We start from the raw sequence: 17,577 nt of genomic DNA, 5'->3' as shown, positions 1-17,577 counted from the left end.
GATTGTTATTGGTTAACAAAAACAGATCATAAGGAACATTAGATATGATAAGCTGATATGTTGATAAGTCACGGACACTTCCTGTCTTGTGTAGGAACATTGTGTGCTGAACTTGTGACCTGTGAGCTCAGTGCAGTGTTCTATGACCTGTTTCTATGGTAACAGGCAGAAGGCAGATTGGGGGAAGGGTTGAAATGTATTTCAGTTGGAAAGGGTTGAAATGTTTAACCAATAGAAATGTGTTTGCTTTTGAGTTTATGTGTGAAGGATTGTGATTTGATGTTTACATGTATATGTGTGGAAAATGAAAGGGAAACTTTTCCATTCTTTGCTTTTGCTGAGAGGTGCACAGTGCAGAGATTCTGTAAAAGAAAATATGGTGAGTGATTGATATACTTTTAAATATACAAAAGAACTTGAAAGATGAGTTTTTTAATTGTGAGGGGATGTATGTAGACTATTTTGATTTTAATCAGACTAATGTATTTCTCCTGCTAAAGTGTAGGGAGTACTTTTTTTCTTTACAATCTTATTGACAGTGTGTGTGCATGTAGAAACCATTCTGTGATAAGCATTTGTGTTTTTCATGTGTTGGAAGAAAGATAACTGTGCTGTTTTTATATTTTGGTAGAATTAGAAACCAGTCATTGTTTATGAATTTGTGAAATGAGTTATGTTATGTTTCAATACTAAAATGTAGTACTACTTCTAGATGAAGAAATGTGTTTTGGTATAGTGCAAGGGATAGTGTTGTTTGTCTAGAATCCCACAGTGAGTCTGTGTGCATTTGGGAACCACTGTGAGAGAAGCATTTGGTAACATTGTGTATTTGCTGACAGATAACTGTTTTAACTTGTCATGTTGTGAAGTTTTAGTAGCATTAGAAGACAGTTATGGCTTATGATTTGATTAAATGAGTCAGGCTTTGACAGAAAAGTGCAGTCCTGAAATATATAGATTGTGTGCAGTTCCCTTTCCACTTGCACTGTAGTGAATGAGTTTTAGTAAACTCCTAGGGATAGTGGTGCATGTCTAGAATAACAGTGTGAGTTAGTGTGTATTTGGGATCAGTGTGAGAGAAGCATTTGGTGACATCATGTATTTGCTGACAGATAACTTTTTTAAAACCTGTCATGTTGTGAAGTTTTAGTAGCATTAGAATCCAGTCTTTGCTTATGCGTTGATTAAATGAGTCATGCTTTGACACTGATGTGCTGTACTTAAATATGTAGATTGTGTTCAGTACCATTAACTCTTCTAGACTAGTGAATGAATTTTGGTAAACTCCTAGGATAGTGTTCATTGTCTAAAATTACACTGTGAGTGTGCATTTAGGTAAGGATTGTGAGAGAAGCATTTGGTAACATCGTGTATTTGCTGACAGATAACTGTTTTAAAACCGGTCATGTTGTCAAGTTTTAGTAGCATTAGAAGCCAGTCTTTGCTTATGCTTTGATTAAATGAGTCAGGCTTTGAAACAAAAGTGCAGTCCTGAAATATGAAGATTGTGTGCAGTTCCCTTATCACTTCCACTGTAGTGAATGAGTTTTGGTAATCTGGTAGGGATAGTGTTGTTTGTCTAGAATCACATTGTGAGTCTGTGTGCATTTGGGAACCAGTGTGAGAGAAGCGTTTGGTAACATTATGTATTTGCTGACAGATAACTGTTTTAAAACATGTCATGTTGTCAAATTTTAGTAGCATTAGAAGACAGTTATGGCTTATGCTTTCATTAAATGAGTCAGGCATTGACAGTAAATTGCAGTCGTGAAATATGTAGATTGTGTGCAGTTCCCTTACCACTTGCACTGTAGTGAATGAGTTTTGGTAAACTCATAGGGATAGTGGTGCTTGTCTAGAATCACACTGTGAGTTAGTGTGTATTTGGGATCAGTGTGAGAGAAGCATTTGGTAACATCATGTATTTACTTACAGATAACTGTTTTAAATCCTGTCATGTTGTGAAGTTTTAGTAGCATTAGAATCCAGTCTGTGCTTATGCGTTGATTAAATGAGTCATGCTTTGACACTGATGTGCTGTACTTAAATATGTAGATTGTGTCCAGTACCATTAACTCTTCCAGACTAGTGAATGGGTTTTGGTAAACTCCTAGGATAGTGTTGCTTGTCTAAAATCACACTGTGAGTCTGTGTGCATTTTGGTAAGGATTGTGAGAGAAGCATTTGGTAATATTGTGTATTTGCTGACAGATAACTGTTTTAAAACCTGTCATGTTGTCAAGTTTTAGTAGCATTAGAAGCCAGTCTTTGCTTATGCGTTGATTAAATGAGTCAGGCTTTGACAGTAAATTGCAGTCGTGAAATATGTAGATTGTGTACAGTTCCCTTACCACTTGCACTGTAGTGAATGAGTTTTGGTAAACTCATAGGGTAGTGGTGCTTGTCTAGAATCAGACTGTGAGTTAGTGTGTATTTGGGATCAGTGTGAGAGAATCATTGGTAACATCATGTATTTCCTGACAGATAACTGTTTTAAAACCTGTCATGTTGTGAAGTTTTAGTAGCATTAGAAGCCAGTCTTTACTTATGCGTTGATTAAATGAGTCAGGTATTGACAGTAAAGTGCAGTCGAGAAATATGTAGATTGTGTGCACTTCCTTTACCACTTGCACTGTAGTGAATGAGTTTTGGTAAACTCCTAGGGATAGTGGTGCTTGTCTAGAATCACACTGTAAGTCTGTGTGCATTTGGGAACCACTGTGAGAGAAGCGTTTGGTAACATTGTGTATTTACTGACAGATAACTGTTTTAAAACCTGTCATGTTGTCAAGTTTTAGTAGCATTAGAAGCCAGTCTTTGCTTATGCGTTGATTAAATTAGTCAGGCATTGACATTAAAGTGTAGTTGTGAAATATGTAGATTGTGTGCAGTTCCTTTACCACTTCCACTGTAGTGAATGAGTTTTGGTATATTCCTAGGGATAGTGGTGCTTGTCTAGAATCACACAGTGAGTCTGTGTGCATTTGGGAACCACTGTGAGAGAAGCGTTTGGTAACATCGTGTATTTGCTGACAGATAACTGTTTTAAAAGCAGTCATGATGTCAAGTTTTAGTGGCATTAGAAGACAGTTATGGCTTATGCTTTCATTAAATGAGTCAGGCATTGACACTAAAGTGCAGTCGTGAAATATGTAGATTGTGTGCAGTTCCCTTACCTCTTCAAATGTAGTGAATGAGTTTTGGTAAACTCCTAGGGTTAGTGGTGCTTCTCTAGAATCACACTTTGAGTCTGTGTGCATTTGGGAACCACTGTGAGAGAAGCGTTTGGTAACATCATGTATTTGCTGACAGATAACTGTTTTAAAACCTGTCATGTTGTCAAGTTTTAGTAGCATTAGAAGCCAGTCTTTGCTTATACGTTGATTAAATGAGTCAGGCATTGACACTAAAGTGTAGTCGTGAAATATGTAGATTGTGTGCAGTTCCCTTACCTCTTCCACTGTAGTGAATGAGTTTTGGTAAACTCCTAGGGATAGTGGTGCTTGTCTAGAATCACACTGCGAGTCTGTGTACATTTGGGAACCACTGTGAGAGAAGCGTTTGGTAACATCGTGTATTTGCTGACAGATAACTGTTTTAAAACATGTCATGTTGTGAAGTTTTAGTAGCATTAGAAGACAGTTATGGCTTATGCTTTCATTAAATGAGTTAGGTATTGACAGTAAAGTGTAGTCGTGAAATATGTAGATTGTGTGCAGTTCCCTTACCACTTCCAGTGTAGTGAATGAGTTTTGGTAAACTCCTAGGGATAGTGGTGCTTGTCTAGAATCACACTGTGAGTCTGTGTGCATTTGGGAACCACTATGAGAGAAGCGTTTGGTAACATTGTGTATTTGCTGACAGATAACTGTTTTAAAACCTGTCATGTGGTCAAGTTTTAGTAGCATTAGAAGCTAGTCTTTGCTTATGCATTGATAAAATGAGTCAGGGTTAGACACTAAGGTGCAGTACCATGGACTATTCTGTTCACTGTGGCAGAACTGAAAATTTAAACGTTTTACCTAAGCACTGTCCTAGAAGTAATCTGATTATTTAGTCAGTTTCTAAGTACCAAATAGATTGCTTCAAATGTCTATGCAGTATGCATGTAGTGTTCTAACATACTATACACTTGTCTTTTACACCTTCAATTCCCTAGTCAGATCCATACACTTTTAGGAAACATCCTGTCACTTCTTTTGCAGTTCTCTAGAGACCCATTTAACAGCATGTACTAATCCATTCACTGTGCTAAAAGCCAAACACTTATAAATTCACCAAGATACTATCTTTGCAGTACTCTAATCATTCAGTCAGTGTCTAAGTATTCATACACTGAGCCAGGCCTTACCACATGGACTGCTTCAAACCCCTATGCACTATGCATGTAGTCTTCTAACCACCTAGACAGTTGTCTTTCACACTTTAAATTTCCTAGTCAGTATCCATACAGTCCAGCAGTTGTCACTGCGTTTGCACTCCTCTAGTGACCCATTCAGTACCAAGTACTAATCCATTCCCTGTGCAAAAAGTCTAGCACTTATAAATTCACCTAGGCACTCTCCTTGCTGTACTCTAATCATTCAGTCAGTACCCAAGTAGTCATGCAGTGAGCCAGGCCTTAGCACATGGACTGCTTTAAATGCCTATGCAGTATGGATGCAGTCCTCTAATCACCTACACAGTTGTGTTTCACACCTTCAATTCCCTAGTTAGTATTCATACTCTTTTAGCAAACACCCTGTCACTCCCCTTGCACTCCTCTAGTGACCTTTTTAAGCATCATGTACTGATCCATTCACTGAGCCAAACCCTAATAAATTCACCCAGGCACTCTCCTTGCAGTACTCTAATCATTCAGTCAGTACCCAAGTACTCATCCAGTGACCCAGGCCTTAGTATATGGACTGCTTCAAACCCTTATCCACTATGCATGCAGTCCTCTAACCACGTACACAATTGTCTTTCACACCTTCAATTCCCTAGTCAGTATCCATACACTTCCAGGAAATACCCTGTCACTCCCTTTGCAGTCCTCTAGTGACCCATTCAGCATCATGTACTAATCCATTCACTGTGCGAAAACTCAAACACTTATAAATTCACCAAGATACTATCTTTGCAGTACTCTAATCATTCAGTCAGTGCCTAAGTATTCATGCACTGAGCAAGGCCTTAGCACATGGACTACTTCTAGCAAACACCATGTCACTCACCCAGTGTGTCTCCTTATAGTACTGTAATCATTTAGTCAGTTAGCATGTAGTCTTTTAGTGAAGTAGGCTTTAGGGCATGAACTGCTTCAAAGTAGTATGCACTATGCATGTAGTGTTTTAATCATCATAACACTTGTGGTTCAGGGGTATAGTTTCTTAGTCAGTTTTTATATAAAATGTGTTTGTACAGTAATGGAATAGTATAAATTTGAAAGTTATTAATATACATTTATTTGTGATTCTTTTTTACAGATACAGAACAGGAGTGTTTCTCATCTGTTTGCACTCTTCTCGTGCAAGATTGTTTGGATGAAGGGTCCTTAGGTGTTTCATCATACTTGCTGTGCTGCACGAGTATTTTTTGTTAGGATCCCCTCGTAACAGAACTCTTTGGCAAATCTTGCGAGTGACGAAGGTGGCATTGGTCTTTGTTTGCCCCTTGGGAAAAGTAAAAAATTTCCTCACCACTGAAGAAAAACGTTGTGGGCGTGGTGCCTTCTGCAAAAAAAAATCCTCAGATTCGGTAAATATTTTAAGGCGGCAACATTTACAGTTTTTGTAAGTTAAACTTATAAAATTTTGTTAGCTGTATGCATTTTATATATCTGTGATTTGTTTCTTGTGGTATTTTGTTGAGAATACCATGTTGTTGTTTTTTTAACAATCTTTCTGATTTTCCAAGTCTGTCGTCGACATCCATGATTCCCACAGGAGTGTTCCGCCTTGTTGTTTTGTATTATTGTTGTTACATTTTGTTTATTAGTTTATTGTTTATATTTATGTTAATAAAAAAATAAAGTTTGAAAATAGTTTATCGTTTATATATTTATTATTATAAAAAATAAAGTTTGGAAAAAAAAATTATAACGATTTTGGTTGTTCTCTTAACTGCTGTGTGACTCTTTCTTGTTCTTATTACTGTTATTTTATGGAGTCCACCATGGTCTTAAATTTTGGGGCACTTATCGCTGGAATAATGGAGATATGTGCATTTTGCTCCAATTTCTGAATAGTGTGTTAGATTTATCTCAACTTTACTTCCGTTAAAGTGCTGATAATGAAATGGAGAGTAGCTGTTCCCGTGCAAAAAGACACGAGGTTCCCCTTTCCGATTTGTTCTAAATACTAAAATCCTGTATTGAATTGCACTGAGGTATTGGCTGCACTTACAGCAGAGCTTTCCAAAGTATGTGTCGCGACACGTTACTGTGTCGCCTGACCTTCGTGGGTGTGTCGCGCAACAGGAGCCTTGGCCCTCGCAGTGAGGGCTTGAAGGCAGGGGCGCAACGGAATTGAGCTCAAAGAGCTGTCTGTGTGTGCGCGCGCCCAGGCTGAGACAGCTTCCCACACACACAGACAGCTTTGAGATTATCGCAGCCGCACCCGGGTACTTCACAGGTCTTTACAAGACCATTAACGAGGCTTTGTTTTTTTTTTTCACCCCTCCATCTCCACATGGCGAAAGGGACAAATCCTTTGTTTGTCACCGGTAACCTTTGCCGACTGTCCTGCTGCGTGGATATTTCCTTTTCTATGCAGTGCAGGAGAAAAGAAGTTTGTTTATTCCTGTCACCTTTCCCGACCCCTGCAGCAGTTTATCATACCAGGCTGTGACACAGTTTGACTAATAAAGTAGGTAGGAGAATTTGTCACTATTTGTTTTTCGATTTAAAATGTGCACAGGACCAGCAGGACACATACTTTGTGCGTGCTTCATTTAAACAATTTTTTTATCATTATCATGACCGATGCAGGATAAAATAAGACAACACAACATGCCCAGATAACGCTGGTGATTAATGATCCTGCTGGAGGGCAATCGTTTGTCTGTCCGTAGTTTTTAAATGCAGATCAACTGTATTTTATGTGGAAGCTCAGTGGGTTACTGCCTTTGTCACAGAGATCCTTGTGCTACTTGCAGTTCAGAAGTTACAATCCTAACATAGGACAGTGACCAATGAACTGTCACCAAAGAGCTGCATACAAACATGAATGGTGTAGTTAGAACTTCGCTTATTTTTGTTTTGTGATATAGTTAGAACTTCCTCAGTCTTTCATTATTCTAATGTTGCTGAAATGAGTATGTTTGGGCAGATATACATTTTTATCAGTAAAGCTGACCCCCATGTAATACTCTTTAAATCCTAAAGTTGTTTCCCCACACCAAACCCTCTTAAAATATATTGCCCACCAGTATGTATGACGTGATTCATACACCTTGTAATCCTCATTGGCTTATGTGACATTCCCTGTAGACTGATTTACATACTTGTATGACTCATTGTCTCTGTATAATGTGTGCGTGGTGTAAAGTACTGACACACACTACACTGACATGAGTAGCGCTGTACAACACATGAAATGCATATGAGAGAGGGGCTACGTAAAGATGAGGGGCACTGTTGGAGGGTGGCAGCGAGGGAATCTGAGGAGGAGGTGGTGGTGGGAGGGGCTATGGAGCAATGAGGGGCACTGTTGGAGGGCGGCAGTGAGGGAATCCGAGGAAGAGGTCATGGGGTGGAGGGGGGGAGCTAGGGAGAGACGAGGAGCACTGGTGGAGGGTGGTAGAGAGGGAGTCTGAGGAGGAGGTCATGAGGGGGAGGGGCTACAGAGAGATGAGGGGCACTGGTGGAGGGTGAAAGTGAGGGAATCCGAGGAGGAGGTCACGAGGGGGAGGGGCTATGGGGAGATCAGGGGCACTTGTGGAGTGTGGCAGTGAGGGAATCCGAGGAAGAGGTCAATAGGGGGGCAACTATCAATTATTTAACAAATCCTCTCAATTATCTCACAGCTTTAATGACTGCCGCTGAAAACAAAAACTAAAAATCAATATTAGTCACTGCCAGTAGCACAAGAAACCAAACATGAAAGTTATATGTTTGTTTAGCAGGTCTATCGTAAGTACATTTGAGCTCATTACAATATTTAACAAATTAGATTTTGCTTCGGGGTTGTGCAAAAAAATTATGCAACCCCGATGCAAAATCAGGGCCTTAACATGTATTTATTTTTTTAAATCCTGCCACAAAGAAACTGGCAACAAGGAGAAATGCGGCAGTAAATCTGTTCTACTCAACTGGTTGCAAAGTCTGTATTTTAAAATATCATGGGGTTAAGGCACCTGTGGCAGAGATCTTTGTGTGCTCAGTAAAGCTCAGGGAATAATAATAATGGTAAAATAACTATTTGCTGGAGAGGTTTGTGTTTTGTCTAGTCCCAGTTTTGGATCAAAGTAGCATTGAGGGTTAATAGGTCTCCTGGAAAGCACACTATGTAACGCGCAGATGACAGATTTTTATTGTATGTAAATGGGCAAGTGAGTTAGCGCTTTGAACACAGAGATCCTTTTGTTACTTGCAGTTCATACATTGTAATTCTTCTAATATAGCACAGTGAGCCAAGAAGGACATGTGGCTCCTACACCTTGTAACTCTCCCCATCTTATGTAACATTCCCTTGATTTACACACATCATTTATTGTCAATGTATAATGTGTATGTATAAAGCACTCTGACACTACAATGGGATTAGTAGCACTATAGCGCTGTAAAAGAAACAAAACAAAATAGTGGCATTTAAATTGTTTGTGTAAATACTGGGACAGACTAACAAATCTGACATTCCTACACACATGCATATCTCTTATATAAAAGGACTGAACAAAGTCAAAAGCATGCCTGCCTCTTGTGTGATGTGATGTGATAAGCTATGTGCCTTTGTTTCTCCTCCATTTCATTTAGATGTGAGGCTCCTGATAGCTCCCAGCCTGGATACTCCAAGAAAAGGAGACCTTTGTTATAGGCCCAGCTGGAATCTGATAAGCCCCTTCCCCGTCTGTACATTGCTGCTTGGAACAAAAGCAAACAATGTGCAGGCACTGTTGAATGTGTCCCGGTGTCTAAAAATTGCACCAAGACAAGTTTACCATATTTCTGTGGGGCCCAATCTCATAGCAGGGTAGACTGCGATCACCCTGTGAAAAGAGTGGATAGACTCAGTCTACCCTCAACTTGTGCCCGGTCTACTACATAGTGCCAAGAGATGCATGTGCATCTCTTGACGCTATGTAGCAGCTATTGCTCATTTTAGTAATGATGAAGTTCACCTGTGTGCCCTAATACTGAAAAGCGAGGGCAAGAGATCTTTGCAGTGTAAGTTAGTAGATAGGTACATAGTACATTTCCTTTACAACGAACCATGAAGCGGTGTTTAGGAAATTATTAATATGCTAGTTAAAACAGGTGCATTTAGAAAACTGAGGCCCAAGCTCCTAACTAGCAGGAAGGCCATTTATTTTCTTGATCTGTGCATAAGTGGATGAGCTCAAAGGGGTAAGTACACATCACTTATCATTTTGCTGGCTCGGTGAGTGAGGTGAATAATAAAGCCGATCTACAAAGAAAACGAATCAACAGGGTTGGGGCGGGCGGGAGGAGATGGAGTGAGTGAAAACACCAGCACTCGTGTGGAGTGCTCAAAGACAAAGAAAATAGTAGCTCCTATAACGGGAGTAGTGGAAGGACGCAAGCACTTGGTCCATGTTCAGGGGGAGGGTCAAACACAGGAAGAAGCATGACGCTTTTATGCTATGGACTAACGGGAACGACGGATATGAGAGCACGATGGAGCAAACAAGTGGTAAGGCAATGGGCGGGCTGAAGCCCACAGATTGAAAACATGCTGTTCGAGACAGCATATGCGCAGCCTAGACGGGACCTAAAAAAAAAAGGACAGAATATGACAAACAAGGCCAACATGCTTAAAGTTGATTATTATATAATAGCTCACCAGCAACTTAATATTTGGCCCAATACAGGAAATAGGTTTTCTTTTGATAACGTGGCGAAACAAAAACTCCACAACCCAACCGACAGTTGATCTAATGTACTGCCTTGTTTTTTTTAACTGGGAATTATTCTAATTTGATTCACATGTTTCTTTTTAGTATTTAAGAAGGAAGAAACGTTTGCCAAAACCAACACTCCATATGCTGTGGGGTGCCCTTTTTGTGCTGTAAATCACTGGGGCATGTGTCGATGTGTGCATGATTATATTCTTGTTTCAGGCACAAACCTAACCTTACTCCCTGTTTTGCCAGTCACTGTCTTTGTTAAAAACAGATTCACAATTGCTTTATTAAACCTTCTTGCTTTCTCCAATTTGATTGAAAATGCACCATTTGCCCACTATTTTTAAACCCCCCCGAACACCTCTGTGGTGATTCCGGCTCACTCGCTACGTTCGCTCGCATTACCGTGTCACTAAAGCAGGAATGTCAAAACAGTGTGTCACCAGCATGAAAAGTTTGGAAACCTGTGACTTACAGTGTACACACAAAATCTATTAAGAAATCTCATTGTATTTATATTGATTGGGAATAGTGTGCCAGGTGCTGGATCTTGACGAGATACACTGCTCAGTTCGTATATTGTTGTGCATACGAAAAAACCGCTACGAAAAAAATCACATCACAACTTTCACACCAATTGCAATGCGAAACAAATTCCGGCGATAAGACACGTTAGGACCAGGGATTTTACACCTGCTTTCTGCTGGTGTTAAGCAGGACAACTACCTGCACCATGAAAGGCAACAGAGCCATGAGCCATACCAGAACACCCACGGGTGCCATAGAGTCAATGAGCATGATACAGGGATACCCATGAGGGCCAGAAGACTCATCTCAACAACTCCAGGACCGCCAATGCCCCCCAAACCCACATCTTAGTAAGTGTGTCCCTGTGGTCATTGTCTTAGTATGATAGGCACGAGCCCTGCAACATCACAGTGTGCTGTCACCTGAGCGTTCGCAGTGAGCCTGGATGTGTAGCTACGCACGCATCCTCCTGCATGCACAACTGGTGTGTGCTGGTCTGGGGTTCACAGGTCAGTGCAGGGGTGTGCCTATCCGGCAAGGGGAACGAGGTGTCTCAGACATGTCCGTGTACAGGAAGTGCGGTAAGTGTGTCTCTGTGTTCTGGTGTGGCCTGTTACAAGAGCCGCAGCAGTCGATGTTGTAAAGTGGCACGCACCACCTCCAAACGGCACTGTGATGTTGTAGTTGGAATGTAGCAGGACATGCGCAAATAGGCATTACAATGGTGTGCCGTACGAGTGCACGAGATACAACAGCGCACCGTACAAAAGTGTGGGGGCTTGTGGGAGGGAGGAGCAGCTGTTTGGCAACATAACACACAGTGAACTCGACCATGTGCCACATGCTGGGCATCTCATCCATGATGACCACGGTCGCAGACATCCCACAACACCAACGAATGGCCTTTGTACACATCCTGTATGAATGCAGCATGGTTTTCACTTCTATGCTCGTTCAGTGGTGTGATGTTGGCAGGTTGTGTGACTTGTGCTCCTTGTTGGTGTGTTTCATTTTGGCCATTGTTAGTCTATATGTGTGTTGTACTTAATTGTGCATGTGTGCCATTCTGCCCATCTCCCCCCCTCCCCCCACTCCCTGTTTCTTCCTCTTCCTAGTGCTGTTGTGTCTATAATTTTGTTGCTGCACACATAAATACATGTAAAGAATAAATTAGAATAGTTCCTTGATTCTTTTAGGTTTCAAAACTTCTCTATTGGTTTCTTTTTTATTTTCCATATGAACCGTTTTTTTAATATTCAACAAAACATAGAAGTCAGAAGTGCAATGTATTCTATCAACACACATTCTACAATACATGCAGGTTAAAAGTTTATCAATTTTTTAAAACTCTACGATATTTTTTTGTAACATTTTCTTGAACATTTAACGACACGTGCAGGTTAAAAGTTGAAGATTGTTTTAAGTTCGAACAGTGCCTTCCAAATGCAAGTAGCAGGTATGGTTGAGCTGAGCAAATTTTATCCTATGATATGTACTCCACGTTGAAACTGCTTTTTCTTCACCAATCACAAAGATACTTTTCTACAAAACTAATATGCACCCTACTTTTAAAAAAGAATGCTTTTCATGATATCTTTAGAGATAAGTTATAGACAGGAATTAGCATTTAAAAAACCTTTGAAATTCACTGAAAAAAACAAAGGTTTCAGGGGCGTTATAGTTAGGAATTAGCATTTAAAAAACCTTAGAAATTCACTGAAAAAAACATAGGTTTCAGGGGTGTTATAGTTAGCTGGACATTTCCCTCGTACAAAACCCTAGAAATTTCCCAGTTATAGTTAGTTCAGCTAACTATATCTCGTGCCCCCGCAATGCACTGCTGATGACCTCACATATTACATCACTCATGACATGGTCAGTGACATCACTGATGACATCTCAAATTACATCACTGATGACATCACTGATGACGTCATCCATGTGATAAATTAGTACAACTTCTCACACCCTAATATAACCTTTGATACACCAACTCAAAATTTCAAACGGCCATTTTGACAACCATAGATACTCCGATACCAATAACTATACACCCACTCATTGAATTTTAGGTCTACATACATGTGCACTCACTCACCTGTACAGTCACTGATACTTATAGTCACTCTGTGTATTTATACACCTATATAGACACTCACACACCGCCAATCATCCATTGAGATACTGACACATCTAGTCAGTCATGCAAATATTTAATCACAGTCCAATTTACTCACCTATACAGTTAAACACATTCAAGTTCACTTACTCATAAAAATACTAACAAATTCTGTGTCTTCCTGCAGAAAAAACAAACAGCACATGAAACAGATATCCTTTCACTATGGCACTTCCAAAATCACACACTCTCACATATAGATAATTATATACTCTTACACACATATACACTGCGTTTCACATATGTAGTTACTGACACATGTACAACTGAGATATACATTCAATCCCTAACACACCCATACATACACTCACTCAATCATAGAGTTCCTCACAGATGCTCTCTTAAAACCATGCACCCATAGAATCATCCACTCACACATCTATGCACAGAGTCACACACAGCCTACCCACACAAACACTCAGGCACACATACAGATACTCAGAGAACCAATCAATAACCCATATAGACACTCATATAGCTATTCACAAAACCATGCAGCCACTTATACACCAACAGACAGAAACATACAGACATTCACACAGTTTAGTCACTAGTCTGCAGTAAGATTCATTTAATGACTCACTTATAGAGTCAGTTACGCACCTAGAAAATCATCCATTCACACACTTGTACACCCACTCATTCTTCAACAGGCCTTTCACTATAAATATATAAAACATATTAAAACTTTACAGAAACACATACTCACTGGATGATGTCAACAGTGATGTCATCAGTGATGTCAGTTGAGATGTCATCAGTGATGTCATCAGTGATGTCACTGACCATGTCATGAGTGATGTAATATGTGACGTCATCAGCAGTGCATTGCGGGGGCGCGAGTTATAGTTAGCTGAACTAACTATAACAGTGGAATTTCTAGGGTTTTGTATGAGGGAAATGTCCAGCTAACTATAACACCCCTGAAACCTATGGTATTTAAAAAACCTTAGAAATTCACTGAAAAAATCATAGGTTTCAGGAGCTGGACATTGCCCTCGTACAAAACCCTAGAAATTCCCCTGTTATAGTTAGTTCAGCTAACTATAACTCGTGTCCCCGCAATGCACTGCTGATGACGTCACATATTACATCACTCATTACATGGTCAGTGACATCACTCATGACATCACTGATGACATCTCAAATGACATCACTGATGACGTCATCCAGTGACTGTGTGTTTCTGTAAAGTTTAAATATGTTTTATATATTTATAGTGAAAGGCCTGTGGAAGAATGAGTGGCTGTACAAGTGTGTGAATGGATGATTTTCTAGGTGCGTAACTGACTCTCTAAGTGAGTCATTAAATGTATCTTACTGCAGACTAGTGACTAAACTGTGTGAATGTCTGTATGTTTCTGTCTGTTGGTGTATAAGTGGCTGCATGGTTTTGTGAATAGCTATATGAGTGTCTATATGGGTTATTGATTGGTTGTCTGAGTATCTGTATGGGTGCCTGAGTGTTTGTGTGGGTAGGCTGTGTGTGACTCTGTGCATAGATGTGTAAGTGGGTGATTCTATGGGTGCATGCTTTTAAGAGTGCATCTGTGATGAACTGTATGGTTGAGTGAGTGTATGTATGGGTGTGTTAGGGATTGAATGTATATCTCAGTGGTACATTTGTGACTAACTACATATGTGAAAGGCAGTGTATATGTGTGTAAGAGTACATAGCTATCTATATGTGAGAGTGTGTGATTGCGCGAGTGGCTGTATGGATGAGTGTGTGCTTGTATCAGTAATTGTATAAGAGCGTCAGAATTTGTTAGTATTTTTCTGAGTAAGTGAACTTGAGTGTGTTTAACTGTATAGGTGAGTAAATTGGACTGTGATTAATTATTTGCATAACTGACTAGGTGTGTCAGTACCTCAATGGATGATTGGCGGTGTGTGAGTGTCTACATAGGTGTATAAATGCATATGATAGTCCTGTACGGAGTGACTGTAAGTATGAGTGACTGTACAGGTGAGTGAGTGGAGATGTATGTAGACCTAAGAGTCAATGAGTGGGTGTGTAGTTATTGGTATTGGAGTATCTATGGTTTTCAAAATGGCCGTCTCAAATTTTGAGTCGGTGTATCAAAGGTTATATTAGGGTGTGAGAAGATGCACTAATTTATCACATGGATGATGTCATCAGTGATGTCATCAGTGATGCCATCAGTGATGTCATCAGTGATGTCACTGACCATGTCATGAGTGATGTAATATGTGACATCATCAGCAGTGCATTGCGTGGGCATGAGTTATAGTTAGCTGAACTAACTATAACAGGGGAATTTCTAGGGTTTTGTACGAGGGAAATGTCCCGCTAACTATAAAGCCCCTGAAACCTATGGTTTTTTCAGTGAATTTCTAAGGTTTTTTAAATGCCAATTCCTAACTATAATGCCCCTGAAACCTTTGGTTTTTTCAGTGAATTTCAAAGGTTTTTTAAATGCCAATTCCTAACTATAACATGCATGAAACCTATGGTTTTTTCAGTGAATTTCAAAGGTTTTTTAAATGCTAATTCTTATCTATAACTAATCTCTGAAGATATCATGTTTAATGATTTTGATTGGATTTGTATTTTTTCAAATTCAGTGTGAAAATTTCATTAATTACATTTTTTTAAAATACTTTTTTATCACCATTTTTTAAACTTATTTTTTCAATTAATTCTTTTAAAAATTAAAAAATATTATTTGAATTTAATGGGTTTTTCAAACATATGTTTTTATATTTTTAAAAATATTTTTTTAACTATATGTTTAAAACTTTATTTTACATGTTTTTGGATCCGCACACCCTATGCGCACCGTTCTCGATCCCTACGCGATAGCATCCGCGCATGGTATGCGTTGGGTACGTGTTTAGTGCGCGATCGCAATGCGACCGGTACGCGACTCCCAGCCTATACGCGACACGTTCGATGTACGTAACGTGACGTTTACGCGCTTCTGCGACGCGTCATCTGCGTCTATGACGCAGTAGGTGCGCGGATCCCGCGAAATATTTAACATTTAAAAAAACATATATATATATGTATTTCATGTGAATATTAATTGAAGACAACTCTAAACTAGTCTTAAAACTAATATATTTTTACATCTAATCCTATATTTCTTTTTAATTCAATTTCGAGGATGCGCGCTGGGTGCATGCTGCGTAAGCGCAGGATGCGCGGATCCCATGTGACCTGCAAAAAAAGAGATTTGATTGGTTCATTACACTTCCTCTTCTAACTATTGAAAGACCCCACCCATTTCAATCATTCTTCTTTGACCTTCTTTAGAGCACCATCTCTTTGGAGAGGAGAAGATTTTTCAGACTAAGTTTACACTTAGCTCTAACTTTTTTCAACCAAAAAAGGCTTCAGGGCAGCAGGCATCACCTGCATCTCCTCATATTTCTGAGGATGAATTTTTGGAGGAGGCACCACCCAAAGAATGTTTTTCTTCAGTGGTGCAGACATTTTTTACTTTTCCCGAGGGGCAGAATAAGACCAATGCCACCTTGGTCACGTGCAAGATTTGCAAAAGAGTCCTGTTGCAAGGGGATCCTAACAAGAAATACCCGTGCGGCACGGCAAGTATGATGAAGCACATGAGGACCCTTCATCCAAACAATCTTGCACGAGAAGAGTGCCGACGGATTAGAAACACTCATGCTCCTGCGCCTTCCACCTCATCGCAGCCGAGCACATCAAGAGTGCATCCATCAGCCCAAACCTTGGACATCCATCCTCAATTTCAATTTTTAAAAGTGCTCTGCACTAAGTGCAATGCGACTTTGTGCTATGGTGAGCAGTCGATCGATCTGATCTGCCGCCGGCAAGAAAGTCACATTTGCTCGTTTTTTTTTATTGTTCCCTGAAGTTCATTGTTTGGTTTCTCCTGTATTGTTTTTTTTTCAGAAAAAACAAAAAAATCACTAAATTGTTAGAAAAAACAAAAAAAATATATAAAAGAAGAAGAAAAAAAACTTTCCTGGTTTAAAAAAAGAGCTAAATTTCTTTGTTAGTGTGTGAAAGTTTAGATGAATGTATGTGTAGTACGTAATTGACTGAATGAATGCATTAGTAGCGTATGGTGAATGTATAAGTGCAGAACTATGAGGAAGTGCTGCAGCATCACACAGTAACCTCCTTAACTACAGTGTGCTGTAGTACTTCCGAAGCACAGGAATGCAACATATGTACATAAATATGTTGCAAATCTATGCTTCTGTCTGCACGGCTGCTTAAACTGCAGCCATGTGGTGACACAGGCACCCATGCACCATAGTGCAAGGATATCTGTGTCATGTGCTGTTTGTTTTTCTGCAGGAAGACACACCTTCCTGCACAAAAACAATGAGAAAATGCATTGTACAGGTGAGTGAGTGGAGATGAATGTAGACCTAAGAGTCAATCAGTGGGTGTGTAGGTATTGGTATTGGAGTATTTATGGTTTTCAAAATGGCCGTCTCAAATTTTGAGTCGGTGTATCAAAGGTTATATTAGGGTGTGAGAAGATGCACTAATTTATCACATGGATGATGTCATCAGTGATGTCATCAGTGATGTCATTTGAGATGTCATCAGTGATGTCATCAGTGATGTCACTGACCATGTTATGAGTGATGTAATATGTGATGTCATCAGCATTGCATTGCGTGGGCATGAGTTATAGTTAGCTTAACTAACTATAACAGGGGAATTTCTAGGGTTTTGTACGAGGGAAATGTCCAGCTAACTATAAAGCCCCTGAAACCTATGGTTTTTTCAGTGAATTTCTAAGGTTTTTTAAATGCCAATTCCTAACTATAACGCCCCTGAA

The 17,577-nt window shown here is 39.7% G+C and overlaps 1 long non-coding RNA gene across 1 annotated transcript in view; it reads left to right on the top strand.

Moving 5' to 3' along the window:
* The window catches only part of LOC146806048 (uncharacterized), a 448,584-nt gene that overhangs the window by 276,779 nt on the left and 154,228 nt on the right, over nucleotides 1-17,577 (top strand). The window lies entirely within an intron of this gene.

Source organism: Triturus cristatus, chromosome 8 (assembly GCF_964204655.1).
Source record: "Triturus cristatus chromosome 8, aTriCri1.1, whole genome shotgun sequence".
Taxonomy (NCBI): Eukaryota; Metazoa; Chordata; class Amphibia; order Caudata; family Salamandridae; genus Triturus; species Triturus cristatus.
This window is presented reverse-complemented; position numbering and strand designations above follow the sequence as displayed.